Source organism: Globicephala melas, chromosome 2 (assembly GCF_963455315.2).
Source record: "Globicephala melas chromosome 2, mGloMel1.2, whole genome shotgun sequence".
Classification (NCBI taxonomy): domain Eukaryota; kingdom Metazoa; phylum Chordata; class Mammalia; order Artiodactyla; family Delphinidae; genus Globicephala; species Globicephala melas.
The window spans coordinates 155,930,756-155,943,132 of NC_083315.2; the positions used below are offsets into that span (position 1 = coordinate 155,930,756).

General features: G+C 42.6%; 1 protein-coding gene and 1 pseudogene across 1 annotated transcript in view; one reads left to right on the forward strand and one right to left on the reverse strand.

The window, feature by feature from the left end:
* Positions 1-12,377, reverse strand: part of STON2 (stonin 2) — a 151,269-nt gene that overhangs the window by 120,998 nt on the left and 17,894 nt on the right. The gene's annotated exons all lie outside the window — the stretch shown is intronic.
* LOC115848198 (core histone macro-H2A.1-like) lies at positions 6,486-7,622 on the forward strand (annotated as a pseudogene).

A 12,377-nucleotide genomic window follows, 5' to 3' on the forward strand; every position in this document is an offset into this window, starting at 1 on the left:
AACCTTATAGAGAGTTAGGGTGTTAAGAGACTACCGAAGGCTTGAGCAGTAGGTGGTCATGAGCTGCATCTTAAATGGGAAGGGAGAGCTCTGAGAAAATGAGCAGAGGGGCAAAGGCATTCGAGGAAGAAGGAGCAGAAATGGCATGTCTAGTTCACAGTGAGTTACGCTGTTTATCTGAAGAGGGTGGGAGTGAGTTGAGTGCACTGGAAAAGGAGGGGTTGGGACAGTGACAGTTCTCAATTTTAGAATGAGTTTGAACTCCTGAAACTACCCTTTCCGTTCCCACAGCCATTGCCTTGGTTCAGCCCCTCAATGTCTCTCATTCAGACAATTACTAGTCTATTACCTCTCTCCCTGCCTTCAGCATTATCCCCTCTAACCTATTATCCAAACTATTATGCCAGCGTGGTCTGCTTAAAACCTGAAGATGCCCATGCCACAGCTCTGCTTAAAAAGTCCTCAGTGGCTCCTTTCTTCCTGTGTTAGCCAGAGTCAGTTTTTGTTGTTTGCAATGAAGAACTCTGATACACGGTACCCTTCCTTGACTCCCACTAATCCCACTTGTTCCTTATCCACCATGTCTTCTGTATGCTGGTAGTATCTTACCTACTCTCATTTATCAAATGATAATGAACCTGTTTGCTAATAGGGCTATCATGTCAATTAGCCTGTGAGCTCCCTGAGGAAAGGGACTGGATTTTGTTCTTGTGGATATCTCCAACTCTTTGACTAGGGTCTGGCATTTAGTAAATGTTTATTGAGTAAATAGCTGAATGAATGAATGAAAGAATGGACAAATTAACTTGTTTTACCACATAGTAGGTAGCTTCTTCAGGTCTTCTGAGCTGGCAAATGTTTTAGAAAGGTTAATTTAAACACCATGTAGGACTTTCCTGGTGGTGCAGTGGTTAAGCATCCGCTTGCCAATGCAAGGGACACAGGTTTGGGCCCTGGTCCAGGAAGATCCCACATGCAGCGGAGCAACTAAGCCCATGCGCCGCAACTACTGAGTTGGCACTCTAGAGCCCGTAAGCCACAACTACTGAGCCCGTGTGCCACAGCTACTGAAGCCCACATGCCTAGAGCCCGTGCTCAGCAACAGGAGAAGCCACGGCAATGAGAAGCCCGCACAACGCAACAAAGAGTAGCCCCCACTCGCCACAACTAGAGAAAGCCCGCGCGCAGCAACAAAGACCCAACGCAGCCAAAAATAAATAAATACATTTTTTAAAAAAATAAAAAATAAATAAACACTATGTATAAGATAGCTTGGGAAACAACCTGGATACAGGGCAACTTGTCCATTCCCCTTTCTCTTCGATCTAACACTGTGCTATTCAATTCCAACAGCAGCCACTAGACACAGGTAACTATTAAAATGTGGTTAGTCCAAACTAAATTAAATTCTTTTATAGTTTCTATTTCTCTGCTGAGATGCCTTTATATTCACTCATTCTGACAATATTTTCCTTTAGTTCTTTGAACATATTTATAATAGTTTCTTTAAAAGCTTTGTCTGCCAAATCCAACATCTGGACCATTTGGGGATTAGTTTCTATTGACTTTTTTTTTTTTTTTTTTTACTATGGGTAATATTTTCCTGTTTCTTTGCATACCTAACAATTGTTTAGGATACATGAAGACATTCTAGATTTGATCTTCCTCTGCAGAGTTGATTTTTGCCAGAAGTCAAACTGTCTGCCCACCTTGATCTTGCATAGGCTTGCATAAACTTGGTCTTCCACTTTGTTGGATGAATCTTTGCAAAGTCAAAGATGTTCCCCAACCTCCTCTAACTACCGCAGGACTCAACTTCCAAACTCAATTTCCCTTGCAATTTTTCTTGACAGCACTTGGCTCTAAGCTTTGTTAGGGTAGATTTAAAGTAGGCCTTACTCTAGGGCAAGTGTTGGCAAACTATAGCAATGAACTAAGTCTGGCCCTCTGCCTTTTTTGTTTGTTTGTTTGCGGTACGCGGGCCTCTCACTGTTGTGGCCTCTCCCGTTGCGGAGCACAGGCTCCGGACGTGCAGACTCAGCGGCCACGGCTCACAGGCCCAGCCGCTCCGCGGCATGTGGGATCTTCCTGGACCGGGGCACGAACCCGCGTCCCCTGCCTCGGCAGGCTGACTCTCAACCACTGCGCCACCAGGGAAGCCCTGCCTTTTTTTGTTAAAAAAAAAAAAGTGACACTGGAACAAAACCATGCCCATTCATTTACATGTTGTCTTTGGATGCTTTTGATCTACAATAGCAGAGTTGAGTAGGTATGAGAAATATTGAATGGTTCACAGGGCTTAAAATAATTACCATCTAGCCCTTTATATTAAAAAAAAAAGAAATTTACCAACCCTGCTTGAAAGCATAGACTTTTGTCCCTAAGACACAGATTTTCTGTGTCTCTTCTGGATGCTTGGGATATTATTAAGGTGTTAAAAGGTTTTTCCACTGTTTCTGGGCTGGACCACCAGTGTCCCTCAGTATCAGCTGCTTGACCTTTAGTATCTCTGTCCAATTCTCAACCCTGGAGCCGCCATTTTTGGTAAATCTCATATAGTTTCGACCTGTTCATGGGCACTCTAGCCTGGCCCAGGACTCCCTGGGTATACCCAGAGAGTGTACCCAGGGAGTCCTCTTCCCCCCCAGCCCTATGCAACCCTCTCCTCTCTAGTGCACTGCCCTGTGGATTCTAGCTGCTTCAATTGCCCCAAACTCAGATCTGTGTTTCCTTAGTTCAGCAGGAGTGCTGTGCTCAGCTGAGACTCTAGCATACTCCGCTGCAATCAGGAAACCCTCCCCTGGAAGACAGCCAAGGTGAGCATCAGACTCACCTCATGAGTTTTCCTTCACTCAGGACGGAAATACTGTGCTTTCTGTTGACCAATACCTGAAAACAGTTACCTGATACATTTTGCCTGGTTTTGTGGTTGTTTACTGCAGAAGGACCAGTTTGTTAACCAGTTATAGCAAGAACTGAAAGTCCTCCCCTGAAACATTCCTTACTGACTTGTGCTCATTTTTAAAAAAAGAAAAAGACACTAGTGCAGATCATCTATACTAGGGTGATTTTATACTGATGTCCTGGAAATATTAATAAGAAGTTTTACAGAACATTTATAAATCATATGAGAAGGAAAGGAGGGTTTCATATAGCCATATGGATTAAATCCATCCTTTCAGAGCTGGGACAATGTTCTATTTTGTTAGGTTAGCTATGCTATAAAATATCATAAAATAATTCTTGCTTGGTTAGAGGTTATTTAAATCTGAGAATTTAGTGATCTTCCTTCTATATCTCTTTGTCATATGTATTCAACTAGACAGTTACTTTAAAAATCTCCGCATCCACTTGTTGGGTTTTGAGGTTACTGACAAATGCTATCCAGCCTGCTATCAAGGGTTTATGCAAATACATCTTAATCTAGATCCTGGTGCCAATTCCAAACTCCAAAGTAAAGCCTCAAATTTTTCCTGGTCAAGGAAAAGCAACTAAAGGTCAAAAGGAAAACTGAGAAGAAAGGAAGAATGGGAAAAAATAAGACTGTGTGAATTCTTTGTATTTCTTTAGAACTTTCTTTTAAAATAAGACATTCAACAAATTTACACTGAGCATCTACTAAGCACTCAGAATTGTGCTCAGTACAGTCATACAAAATAATACCAAGCATGGTTTTACACTCTGCAGCCTCTGTCACAGTGGGCCACAGAAATCACAAAAGTTAGGGCTTCCCTGGTGGCGCAGTGGTTGAGAATCTGCCTGCTAATGCAAAGGACACGGGTTCGAGCCCTGGTCTGGGAGGATCCCACATGGCGCAGAGCAACTAGGCCCGTGAGCCACAACTACTGAGCCTGCGCATCTGGAGCCTGTGCTCCGCAACAAGAGAGGCCACCATAGTGAGAGGCCCGCGCACAGCGATGAAGAGTGGCCCCCGCTTGCCACAACTAGAGAAAGCCCTCGCACAGAAACGAAGACGCAACACAGCAAAAATTAATTAATTAATAAACTCCTACCCCCAACATCTTTAAAAAAAAAAAAAAAGAAGAAGAAATCACAAAAGTTTAGTCAGGAAGTTAAAGTAACAATGTTGCTTGCTTCATAAATTCTCAGAATAAGCAGAAGCCTGGAAGGCCTGATTACCCTGTGACAAAGACCTAAATCAGATTAAGGACTTGGAACACTGCTTCTTTTCCTTCTTCTTTAAAATTCTTTTCCTTTGTGAAAGAACAGAGTTCATGTTAGATAGATAATTATTCTATCATGTGATTTTTCTTCAAAATAAACAATCTTGATGGCTGTGCTATCCAACAACTTCATGGCCCAACATTCAGAGTCAAGGGTCTATGTCACACTTGACTTGCAAAACAGGTTGCCTCTGATCTCGGTGCATTCCTGAGGCAGTGACCCGTAATGACATCCCTAGGTAGCTGAACAGTATGTCACATTCAGTGAATAACCCTGGTAGGAGGTCAAGCTTTAAAGTTTGTGGAATACTTTCTAGCACCTTGAACTCTTAGAAGATGGCTTACTCCATCTTGTAAACTCATCTCAGCTTACTTCAGTTTTACATCTGGAATAGAGATACTAATATCTCCCTGTATGAAAGTAGGAAGTTGGTGTGGATAATTTCCTTTCATCTATATTTTAGATGTTCTATCATGAGACTGTCAGTTTCCTAGGAGTCTATAGGAGTGTGTGGGTTCCAATGGCCATATTTCCTAAGCATAACCCTAAAACTTTCCAAGAAGCTTAACAAAATATTGTTATTATATTTCTTTGAAGCTGTCATAGATTGTAAACTGCATCTAATTTCAGAGATTATAAAATATTAAAAATTGTATATATACATACATATATTTCTTAGAATCCATGAAATACATTCTTATTTTTATACCAAATACTTACCAAAAACCACAATTAGTATATATTTCCAGGATGCAAAGAAACTCATGGGTAATTTCAATCCATTTTTATAATAACACTGAGATAAGTAAAGCAGAAATTTCTCTCACTTGATAGGTAAGGGAACTGGCTCAGAGAGGTTGCTTGACTAGTCTAAGGTCACACAGCTAACCATGACAGAGGTGGGACAGGATTACAAGTCTCTTGACTCTAAATTCTGCATTTTTTCCACTATACCACATTCTACCTTCCAGAGAACAGGTATAACAGATATGTTAGCTACATCATCAACATCCATTTCCTCTTATCATCCAGCACTGGAGGATAGGTCATTATTGGTTGAGTCAATCACAATAATTCCTATTCCTGCTTTCCCAGCCTCCCTTGAACCTTTGGGTGGCCACTTGGCTAAGTTCCGGCCAATGAGACATAAATGGAAGTATGGTCAGAAATAAAGCTCTGAGAAGTGTTTTTTATCTATGTTCTGTTTTGCATTCCCAATGAAGATAACAGATATTACTCATGCTGTCCTAATCCTACTCATGTTCTCTTTTTTTCCTGCCTTGAATACAGTCATGATGGCTGGCTGGAGCTACTATAACCACAAGGAAAGGCTAAGAGAATCACAGAGTCATTGATCCTGATGTCACTGAGCCACTGAACCAGATCAATAATCACTCATCTCTATATATATTGTTATGTGAAAAAAAAATTTTGGTTTAAGTTATTATAATCAAGTTTTCTGATACTTACAGGCAAATGCAATTCTAATAAAATAAGAGAGAGAAATTGTGGCAAGCAAAATTCTATGATGACTCCCATAATCTCCACACCCTGGTGTTACTATTGTGATTATGTCATAGTACATGGCAAAAGGGATTTTGCAGATACAATTAAGGTTACTAATCAATTGACCTTAAGATAGGGTGACTATCCATGCAAGCTTAAGCTAATCAACAAGCCCTTTAAAAGGAGAGAGTTTTCTCTGGCTGGTAGCAGAAGAGGAAGTCAGAGAGATTCAAAGTGTGAAAGGAAGGTTCCCCACTGCTGAGATGGAGGCCACAGGGCAAGGATCTGAGGGCAGCCTCTAGGAGCTGAGAGTGGTACCCAACTGAGAGCCAGAAAGATAAAGGAGACAACAATCCTACAACCACAAAAAACTGAATTCTCTCAACAAAAGTCACAAGCTTAGAGGAGATCCTGAGTTCCAGGTGAGAACACAGTGACCAACCCTTAATTTCAGCCTGTCACATACTGGGCAGAGGATCCACCCAGGCTGTGCCAGTGCTACAGTTTAAAAATGGGACAAAAGATACAAGATGCGGTTAAGGTTCTCGGAAGAGAGGATGCGGTTAAGAAGGCACATCTTGGGGCCCAACCTGGACTTATTGAATCAATTCTGGGAGTGGATTTCAGGAATCTGCATTTCAGCAAGCTCTTCGGAGGAAAGGTCAAGTGAAGACAAGTGGCCGTGTGCTCTATAAGAGAGCTTTTACCAGAAACTGAACTGTACCAGAACCTTGATCTTGGACTCTCCAGCCTCCAGAACTTGTGTTTACTGATCCATCTCCAGGGCCACCGCCATGTCCAGCCGGGGTGAGAAGAAGTCCACTAAAAGTCCCGGTCCGCCAAGTCAGAAGTCATCTTCCCTGTGGGCCGGATGCTGCGGTACATCAAGAAAGGCCACCCCGAGTACAGGATCGGAGTGGGCGCGCCTGTGTACATGGCCGCCGTCCTGGAGTACCTGACAGCGGAGATTCTGGAGCTGGCTGGCAATGCAGCAAGAGACAAGAAGGGCCGGGTCACGCCCCGGCACATCCTGCTGGCCGTGGCCAATGATGAAGAGCTGAATCAGCTGCTAAAAGGAGTCACCATCGCCAGCGGGGGAGTGTTACCAAACATCCATCCAGAGTTGCTAGCGAAGAAACAAGGATCCAAAGGGAAGTCGGAAGCCATCATCACACCACCCCCAGCCAAAAAGGCCAAGTCTCCGTCCCAGAAGAAGCCCGTGTCTAAGAAAGCAGGGGGCAAGAACAGGGCCTGGAAATCCAAGAAGCAGGGAGCAGTCAGCAAGGCAGCCAGCGCTGACAGCACGACCGAGGGCACACCCGCCGATGGCTTCACTGTGCTCTCCACCAAGAGCCTCTTCCTCGGCCAGAAGCCAAACCTTATTCACAGTGAAATCAGTAATTTAGCCGGCTTTGAGGTGGAGGCCATAATCAATCCTACCAATGCTGACATTGACCTTAAAGAGGAACTAGGAAACACGCTGGAGAAGAAGGGTGGCAAGGAGTTTGTGGAAGCTGTTCTGGAACTCCGGAAAAAGAACGGGCCCTTGGAATTAGCTGGAGCCGCTGTCAGCGCAGGCCATGGCCTGCCCGCCAAGTTTGTGATCCACTGTAACAGTCCCATCTGGGGTGCAGTGTGAGGAACTTCTGGAAAAGACACTGAAGAACTGCTTGGCCCTGGCGGATGACAAGAAGCTGAAGTCCATCGCCTTTCCATCCATCGGCAGTGGCAGAACGGTTTTCCGAAGCAGATGGCAGCTCAGCTGAGCCTGAGGGCCATCTCCAGTTACTTCATGTCAACAACGTCCTCTTCCATCAAAACGGTGTATTTTGTGCTTTTTGACAGCAAGAGTATAGGCATCTACGTGCAGGAAATGGCCAAGCTGGTCGCCAGTTAGGCTGAGGAACTGCAGAACCAGCCCGCACCGTGCCCCCGCCTCCAATTTGAAAGAAAGAAAAGAAAAAGAAAAAAAAAAAAAAGATTCCCTTCACTCCTAGTGGGAGGCAGGAACCCTTTCATTTTTTTCAGTTTTGCTCATCTAGGGAAAATAAGGTTTTGGTTTCCAGTTTAATTGTTTTTGACCTTCTAAAATGTTTTTACGTTAGCACTGATAGTTGACATTACTGTTGTTAAGCACTGTGTTCCAGACCGTGTCTGACTTTAGTGTAACCTAGGAGATTTTATAGTTTTATTTTAATGAACTCCTGCTTGACGCAGAGCAGCAGGGAGAGCAGTGTCTTCTACGTGGGGCAGAGTTCAGGAAGCCCATTTTGTAACCGTGTGTCGTGTGCTTTATTGTATACCCAGTGGCATTCTTTTTACTATAATGTTCCTTTTTTTCCCCTCAAGAAGAAAAATCATGAATTTGCATCAGACTTAATTTTTGTTTACTTTTTGTCTTAATGATGGATTTGAAAATGAAAGATTTAAAAGGCAGAACAGAATCTGTTGTCCTTAATTATATTTGCAATTTGGAATTCGTGGGAATTGATTTAGTAAAATGTTAAACTGTTAAAAAAAAAATGGGAGAATTAATTCTAGAGCTCAGAATCTCAAGGGCCTGGGCATAGCCTTCTTTAGACAATTTCCAAACATGGATAAGGGACTGAATTTCAACAAAAATCAACTATTGCCCATAGTATGGAGTAAATTAAAAAACAATACAGTAGCAAAATACCACTAAACTTTACATGTAGCACTTTGGAACATATTACATGGATTTCTCTCTCTAGAAAGTTTAATTTCTTTTTCTGCCTTGCTTACTAAGGCCACTGCAAAATTAGCTTGCCTTTCCAGAGACAAGGAGCAAAGCTGAAAGGGTGATCATTTTCAGTGCAAAATGTTAAACGACAATTTTGGGTGCCTTTCCTTTGAAAATCAGGAGGCCAACAAACATTCAACCAGTTTTCTGGAGAAGGAATGATGATATCATGCCAATGACTCTTCAATTAGGGATGTTAGCATTTTGGAAGGTGTCAGAGGTGGGATGAAGGAAGAATGAGCACAAAGGAAGGAAAGTAAAAGTAGAACCAATTGTGGAATCACCAAACTCTTTCTAAAAATAGGATATGTAGGTACTTCCATGGTGGTACAGTGGTTAAGAATTCACCCTCCAACACAGGGGACTTGGGTTTGATCCCTGGTCAGGGAACTAGATCCCACATGCTGCAACTAAGGAGCACACATGCCGCAACTAAGACCTGGTGCAACAAGGATAAATTAAATAAATAAAAATTAAAAATAAATGTTTCCAAAAAATCAAATAAATAAAATAGGATATGTATTAATTCATCCAACAAATTGTTAGTAAAGGCCTGTTAGATATTCGGGTTACAAAATAGATAGATACAGACCCTGCCTTCAAGGGGTTTCTGTCCAAGAGGGGAAAACAGGGACGGGACAAGTCAACTATAAACAAATAAGAATCCTGCAAATCAATAAATGGTTCAGACAAGGAATAGCAAGGGATCCTATAATATATAGGGTGATAGGAGCTCTCTCTGAAGAGGTTACATTTAACTACTACCTGAAGGATGAGAAGACCCAGACCATGACAAGAAGTAGAGTGTATTCATGGTAGAAAAGACCAAAGACACAAAGAGTCTGAGATGGGAAAAAATTAACAAGAAGAAAAAAAAAGAAAAAACTTGAACTGAGCATAGAGGGAGCAAGGAGGATGGGGCATGGGATAAGGTTGCAAAGGTAGTTCAGTTTATGAACTATGTAGATATGGGGTCTTGTGAGCCAGATTTAGATGTTTAGATTTCATTCTAAGCACAATGAAAAGCCAATGAAGGATTTAAAGCAGAGTAACAAAATTCAATTTGCCTCTTTAGAAGCTGAGTGGAAAACAGATTGGAAGAGGAAAGAATGGAAGCAAAGAGAACAATTAGGAAGCTACTGTACTAGTTGAGACAAAAGACAATGAAACAACTAAAGTATCCATCAACAGATGAATGGATAAACAAAATGGGGTATATACATATAATGGAATTCAGTCTTAAATAGGAAGGAAATTCTGACATATGCTATAACACGGATGAACCTTGAGGACATGTGCTAAGTGAAATAAGCCTGTCACAAAAGGACAAATATTATACTATTCCACTTATATGAGGTACCTAGAGTAGTTGGATTCATAGCAACAGAAAGTAGAATGGTGGCTGCCAGGGGCTGGAGTGGGGTGGGGAGAAAGGGAGCTATTATTTAATGGGTACAGAGTTTCAGTTTTGAAAGACGAAAAGTGCTCTGGAGATGGATGGTGGTGATGATTGCACAACAATGTGAATGTACCTAATTCCACAGAACAATACACTTAAAAAAGGTTAAATGATACATTTTTTGTTATATATATTTTAACACTATGACGCTCCAGCCAAGCCCTAGGACCCTGTGACTCCAAATGGACAGAAAAGAGAAGGGAGCCCAAGTTCGGGAGAGCTGCCATGCTCTGTCCCTCAATACAAGGGCATGTAGGAGCCAGAGGTCCTGGACCAAGCAGGCCACTCTATAGCTAGCTGCTTAGAAAAAGGTTGGAAATGCGGCTTTTCTCTATGAGATTCTTTGAATCTCAGGCTTGGGTGGAAAAAATGAAAATGCTGCTAAACAACTCAGTAAATACAGAAACAAATGTCCTTGGTGATAACTCTATCAGCAGGAGAGGGGCAAGTACCAGGCATTCCATAACAAGGGCAGGAATTTCCTGAAACCACAGACAATTTTACAATTTTGAATAATTGTTAAGCGAGATAATGTGGGTGAGAGTGCTCTGTAGACTGCAGAGCATGATTCAAAAAGTAAGCTCTGCATATTTTTGTCAATCAAGGAGAATGTGGAAAGGGATAGGGGCCCAGAAAACAAAGTCTGGCGCTTTGCAGACTCTCCTGGGGCCACCAACCATTCTTCCCCATGGTTGGTCAGGGAAGCAAAGGCACAGGGAAGGGAGCAGCTGCAGTGCCTCTTGCTTTCTAACAGTGATGCCCACGGCCCTATCTCCTACCTCCTTGCCCTGGACCCAAGGACTACGTATGTGCAGGCTCACCTTTGTCATCTCACGGATCATCTCCTTTGTTCCTCCCACCATCCTTCTGAGGTAGGTACTCTTAGTACTAATCAAAAAATTTCATTTTTGAGATGACAAAGCTGAGTAAAGAGAAGTTAAGTAACTCACTCAAGGCCAGAGAGCTAGTAAATGGCAGTGCTGGGATCCCAACCAAAACTGCTCTGACTTTGTAGACTTTTCTCAAACAATTCATAGACTCATTCAACCAACCAACCAACAAGAAATAAGAGCTTAAAATGTTAGACTTTCCTGGCAGTGCAGTGGTTAAGAATCCGCCTGCCAATGCAGGGTACACAGGTCGAGCCCTGGTCCGGGAAGATTCCACATGCCGCAGAGCAACTAAGCTCTTGCATCACAACTACTGAGCCTGCGCTCTAGAGCCCGCGAGCCACAACTACTGAGCCCGTGTGCCACAGCTACTGAAGCCCACGTGCCTAGAGCCCGTGCTCCGTAACAAGAGAAGCCACTGCAATGAGAAGCCCACGCACCGCAACGAAGAGTAGGCCCCACTCACCACAACTAGAGAAAGCCCGCGCACAGCAACGATGACCCAACACAGCCAAAAACAACACAAATAAATAAATATTTTTTTAAAAAAAGCTTACTATGTTCCAAGTCCTGACTCTGTGCTAGACGTTAGGTATAGAGAAGTAGATAATACAGAATCCAGAAAGGTCAATTAGCCAATGGCCTCATACTCACAAAGGACTTTAAATACTAATAAAAATGAAAGCACATGTTTCTTCACAGAAATACAGTGAAAGGATTGAAAGATGTGCCTCCAACCTTAAATACATGTCCCATTACCAAACCACCCTTCACAGAGAGTTTAATGAGTATCATTTATAGCTCCTATAGTTACCTTGTATGTAGCAAAATTATATTACAATGTGGGTTTCTATGTGTATGAGTATACATTGAACATTTGAATTTCGTTCATGCAAATATACAAAAAAGGTCCTAATACTTTTCTAACCCTGTCTTAGAAGTTTTTCAGTCTTTACTGAGAACCTCAGAAACAGGAAGGAATATTGGTCTTTCTCCCCTATGTCAAAGAGGTCCTGAACTTGAAATAACCCAGGGGTTACTATGGAGGACCACCAAAGGTCACAGGAGTGGGATGCGGTCACCCAGGGAGGCTTCTTGCAAGAGGCTATACCTAGCCTAGGTCTTAGGAAAATGAACAGCACAAGCTCTGCAGTCAGGCAGGCCAGGTCCCCCCGTCGTTAACTGTAAACATGGGCATGTCTCAAACTCTCTAAACCTGAATTTCACCTAGTATTGATAGTTTCCGAGATTCCTGTAAGGATGAAAGAAGATGCTGCATGTCAGACTTTCAGCACAGTGAATACTATAAGTGCTCCATTAATGTTACGTAGCACCGTTATTATTTCCACTAATAAAGGGTGAGTAGGAGAAACAAGGCACGAACTTGCTGATTTCATTCCTGTGGTCCTGACATTCAGGAAGTGAAAGTGGAGGAAGGGGGAAATCTTAGAAATTTGGGGAAAAAAGGAAGTAGTGGTGTGAGTTTCAGCCTGAGACAGGAAACAGCCTGCTCAGCTGGATGTGGGCCACTCGTTGGCCTGGAAAGGTCTAGTGAAAGAAGGTACCATAGGCAGGA